Here is a 5,775-nt window from a genome sequence, read left to right on the forward strand (position 1 = left end):
ACCCATGGTTGATGGCTACATCCCATCCTCGCAGTGAAAACTACGCTCACGCGCTCTATCACAGCACGGCTAATCACTGGTTGGTTCCTGCGCATACTGGAATAGAACCCCTTGATTCTTTTGCGTCTGTCACTAACGCCCAGCACTTGCAAGTTTGAAGCACGTCACAGTCATTCATTACCGGAATCCTACTCGGAATACCACAGAGAAGGTGAGACTTTCCGGATCCTCATAAATGCCGCCATCTATCTAGCTTATCCCACGAAGATTCTGTTGGGGAATCTAAGAGATACACATTCAAGCTCTGTTGCATGTAGAACGGAAGTGGTTGTCAATCACGTGCGTTCATAAGTGAGAATGATAATGAGGGTTACTTATCATCACATTCATCATGTTCTTAGGTACAAATGAATATCTTGGAATAAGAATAAGAGAGATTTGAATAAAAGAGAATAGAATTGCATTAATACTTGAGGTACAGCAGAGCTCCACACCCTTAATCTATGGTGTGCAGAAACTCCACCGTTGAAAATACATAAGCAAAAGGTTCAGGCATGGCCGAATGGCCAGCCCCCATGTGGTCACAAGACCGAATGATCAAAGACCTAAAGTGATCAAAGATATCTAATACAATAGATAAATGTTCTATTTATAATAAACTAGCTCCTAGGGTTTACATGAGTAAGTAATTGATGCATAAATCCACTTCCGGGGCCCACTTGGTGTATGCTTGGGCTGAGCTTGATTAATCCACGAGCTGAGGCTTCTCTTGGAGTTGAACTCCGAGTTATGACATGTTTTGGGCGTTCAACTCCGGATCATGACGTTTTTCTGGCGTTTAACTCCAGACAGCAGCATGTGCTTGGCGTTCAACACCAAGTTACGTCGTCAATCTCCGAATAAAGTATGGACTATTATATATTGCTGGAAAGCTCTGGATGTCTACTTTCCAACGCCGTTGAGAGCGCGCCATTTGGAGTTCTGTAACGCCAGAAAATCCATTTCGAGTGCAGGGAGGTCAGATTCCAACAGCATCAGCAGTCCTTTTGTCAGCCTTCTTCAGAGTTTTGCTCAAGTCCCTCAATTTCAGCCAGAATTTACCTGAAATCACAGAAAAACACACAAACTCATAGTAAAGTCCAGAAATGTGAATTTAACATAAAAACTAATGAAAACATCCCTAAAAGTAGCTCAAACTTACTAAAAACTATATAAAAACAATGCCAAAAAGCGTATAAATTATCCGCTCATCAGGAGCTCTGCTGTACCTCGAGTTTCAATGCAATTACTACTATTTTCTATTCAATTCATCTTATTCCTGTTCTAAGATATTTGTTGCGCTTCAACATGATGAATGTGGTGATCCGTGACACTCATCATTATTCTCACCTATGAACGCGTGACAGACAACCACTTCCGTTCTACCTTAGACCGGGCGCATATCTCTTGGATTCCTTAATCAGAATCTTCGTGGTATAAGCTAGATTGATGGCGGCATTCATGAGAATCCGGAAAGTCTAAACCTTGTCTGTGGTATTCCGAGTAGGATTCAGGGATTGAATGACTGTGACGAGCTTCAAACTCGCGATTATTGGGCGTGATGACAAACGCAAAAGAATCAAGAGATTCTATTCCAACATGATCGAGAACCGACAGATGATTAGCCGTGCTGTGACAGAGCATTTGGACCTTTTTCACTGAGAGGATGGGATGTAGCCATTGACAACAGTGATGCCCTACATACAGCTTGCCATGGAAAGGAATAAGAAGGATTGAAGGAAGGCAGTAGGAAAGTAGAGATCCAACAGGGACAAGCATCTCCACACACTTATCTGAAATTCCCACCATTGAATTACATGAGTAACTCTATCTTTATTTTCTATTTTATTTATTATTCAAAAACTCAATAACATTTATTATCCGCCTAACTGAGATTTACAAGATGATCTTAGCTTGCTTCATACCAACAATCTCCATGGGATCGACCCTTACTCACGTAAGGTATTACTTGGACGACCCAGTGCACTTGCTGGTTAGTTGTGTGGAGTTGTGACTAAGTGTGATTCACGTTTGAGAGCGCTACCAAGTTTTTGGCACCATTGTTGATGATCACAATTTTGTGCACCAAGTTTTTGGCGTCGTTGCCGGAGATTGTTCGAGTATGGACAACTGATGGTTCATCTTGTTGCTCAGATTAGGTAATTTTCTTTTTTTTATTTTCTTTTCAAAAATTTTTCAAAAATATTTTTCAAAATTTGTCACATGTTTTCAAAAATTTTCAGAGTTTTCAAGAATGAATCCTAGAGTTTCATATAACATGTTTTAGCTTGGCTGGCTTTTTAAGCAATGTTTAATTCTAAGGATTTTGATTGAGGACTATGAATTCATTCTTTCTTTTTTTTTTCCAAAATATGTTTTCAAAAAATTTATTAAGAAAATACAAAAATTTCATAAAATCATAAAAACCAAAAATATTTTGTGTTTCTTGTTTGAGTCTTGAGTCAAATTTTAAGTTTGGTGTCAATTGCATGCTTTAAAAATTTTTTCTTGCATTTTTCGAAAATTCATGCATTCATAGTGTTCTTCATGATCTTCAAGTTGTTCTTAGTAAGTCTTCTTGTTTGATCTTGATGTTTTCTTGTTTTGTGTCTTTTATTGTTTTTCATGTGCATTTTTGCATTCATATTGTCTAACCATTAAATATTTCTAAGTTTGGTGTCTTACATGTTTTCTTTGCATCAAAATTTTTTTCAAAAATATGTTCTTGATGTTCATCATGATCTTCAAAGTGTTCTTGGTGTTCATCTTGACATTCATAGTGTTCTTGCATGCATCTTGTGTTTTGATCCAAAATTTTTATGTTTTGGGTCATTTTTATGTTTTTCTCTCTCATCATTAAAAATTCAAAAAATAAAAAGATATCTTTTCCTTATTTCTCTCAAAAATTTCGAAAATTTATGTTGACTTAGTCAAAAAGTTTTAAAATTAGTTGTTTCTTACAAGTCAAGTCAAATTTTCAAATTTAAAAATTTTATCTTTTCAAAATCTCTTTCAAAAATCAAATCTTTTTCATTTTTTTCTATTTTCGAAAATTTTAAAAAATTATTTTTCAAAAATATTTTTCTTAATAGTATTTCATGATTTTCAAAAATTACACTAACAATTAATATGATTAATTCAAAAATTTAAAGTTTGTTACTTTCTTGTTAAGAAAGGTTCAATCTTTAAATTCTAGAATCTTATCTTTTAGTTTCTTGTTAGTTAAGTAATTAATTTTAATTTTAAAAATTAAATCTTTTCTAACCATATCTTTTTAATCATATCTTTTTTATTTTATCTTTTATATCACATCTTTTTCAAAATTTTATCTTTTTCAAAAATTTGATTTTAAAATATCTTTTCTAACTTCTTATCTTCTTATCTTTTCAAATTTGATTTTCAAATCTTTTTCAACTAACTATTTGACTTTTTGTTTGTTTCTTATCTTTTTCAAAACCACCTAACAACTTTTCTCTCTAATTTTCGAAAATACCTCCCTCTTTTTCAAAAGTTATTTCTTTAATTAATTAATTGTTTTAAATTTTAATTTTAATTTTATTTCTTATCTTTATTTTCGAAAATCATTTAACTCCTTTTCAAAATTTAATTTCAAAAATTTCTCCCTTTCTTATATTATTCTATTTATTTATTCATTTACTAACACTTTTCTTCACCTCTCTTCATCTCAAATCACTACCCCTATCCTCACCCTTCTGTTTGGATTCTCCTTTTTTTTATTCCCTTTCTTCTTCTACTAACAATAAAGAACCTCTTTACTGTGACATAGAGAATTCTTCTTCTCTTCTTTTCTTGTTCTCTTCTCTTTCATATGAGCAGGAACAAGGAAAAAGGTATTCTTGTTGAAGCTGACCCTGAACCTGACCCTGAACCTGAAAGGACTCTGAAGAGGAAACTAAGAGAAGCCAAATTACAACAATCCAGAGACAACCTTACTGAAATTTTCGAACAAGAGAAGGAGATGGCAGCCGAACCTAACAACAATAATGCAAGGAGGATGCTTGGTGATTATACTACACCTACTTCCAAGTTTGATGGAAGAAGCATCTCAATCCCTACCATTGGGGCAAACAATTTTGAGCTGAAACCTCAACTAGTTGCTCTAATGCAACAAAACTGCAAGTTTTATGGAGTTCCATCAGAAGATCCCTATCAATTTTTAACTGAGTTCTTGCAGATCTGTGAGACTGTAAAGACGAATGGAGTAGATCCTGAAGTCTACAGGCTCATGTTTTTCCCTTTTGCTGTAAGAGACGGAGCTAGAGCATGGTTGGACTCTCAATAAAAAGATAGCCTGGACTCCTAGGATAAGCTGGTCACGGCCTTCCTGGCTAAGTTCTTTCCTCCTCAAAAGCTGAGCAAGCTTAGAGTGGATGTTCAGACCTTCAAACAAAAAGATGGTGAATCCCTTTATGAAGCTTGGGAAAGATACAAGCAGATGACCAAAAGATGTCCTTCTGACATGCTTTCAGAATGGACCATTCTGGATATATTCTATTATGGTCTGTCTGAGTTCTCTAAGATGTCACTGGACCATTTTACAGGTGGATCCATTCACCTAAAGAAAACGCCTGCAGAAGCTCAAGAACTTATTGACATGGTTGCAAATAACCAGTTCATGTACACTTCTGAGAGGAATTTCGTGAATAATGGGACGCCTCAAAGGAAGGGAGTTCTTAAAATTGACGCTCTGAATGCCATATTGGCTCAAAACAAAATGTTGAATCATCAAGTCAACATGATTTCTCAAAGTCTGAATGGATGGCAAAATGCATCCAACAGTACTAAAAAGGCATCTTCTGAAGAAGAAGCTTATGATCCTGAGAACCCTGCGATAGCAGAGGTAAATTATATGGGTGAACCTTATAGAAACACCTATAATTTATCATGGAGAAATCATCCAAATTTCTCATGGAAGGATCAAAAAATGCCTTAACAAGGCTTTAATAATGGTGGAAGAAATAGGCTCAGCAATATCAAGCCTTATCCATCATCTTCTCAGCAACAGACAGAGAATTATGAACAGAGTACCTCTAACTTAGCAAATTTAGTCTCTGATCTATCTAAGGCCACTTTAAGTTTCATGAGTGAAACAAGGTCCTCCATCAGAAATCTAGAGGCACAAGTGGGCCAGCTAAGTAAGAAAATCACTGAAACTCCTCCTAGTACTCTCCCAAGCAATACTGAAGAAAATCCAAAAAGAGAGTGCAAGGTCATTGATATAATCAATATGGCCAAACCTAGAGAGTAAGGAGAGGACGTGAATCCCAATGAGAATGACCTCATGGGACGTCTCTCAAGCAAGAAGGAGTTCCCTATTGAGGACCCACAGGAATCTGAGGCCCATATAGAGACCATAGAGATTCCATTAAACCTCCTTCTGCCATTCATGAGCTCTGAAGACTATTCTTCCTCTGAAGAGGATGAAGATGTAACTGGAGAGCGAGTTGCTCAATATCTAGGAGCTATCATGAAACTGAATGCCAAGTTGTTTGGTAATGAGACTTGGGAAGGTGAACCTCCCTTGCTCATTAGTGAACTAGATACCTGGGTTCAGCAAACTTTACCTCAAAAGAGACAAGATCCTGGCAAATTCGTAATACCCTGTACCATAGGCACCATGACCTTTGAAAAAGCTCTGTGTGACCTAGGGTCAGGCATAAATCTTATGCCACTCTCTGTAATGGAGAAACTGGGGATCATTGAGGTACAGCCTGC

At 36.2% G+C, this 5,775-nt stretch overlaps 1 non-coding gene across 1 annotated transcript; it reads right to left on the reverse strand.

Annotated features, from left to right (window-relative positions):
• Nucleotides 1-4,417: 4,417 nt before the first annotated feature.
• On the reverse strand, nt 4,418-4,525 carry LOC112793774 (small nucleolar RNA R71). The gene has a single exon (XR_003198469.1). It is a non-coding gene; the product is annotated as a small nucleolar RNA R71 (small nucleolar RNA).
• Between the last annotated feature and the right edge of the window lie 1,250 nt (nt 4,526-5,775).

The sequence above is a fragment of the Arachis hypogaea genome, chromosome 3 (assembly GCF_003086295.3).
Source record: "Arachis hypogaea cultivar Tifrunner chromosome 3, arahy.Tifrunner.gnm2.J5K5, whole genome shotgun sequence".
Lineage (NCBI taxonomy): Eukaryota > Viridiplantae > Streptophyta > Magnoliopsida > Fabales > Fabaceae > Arachis > Arachis hypogaea.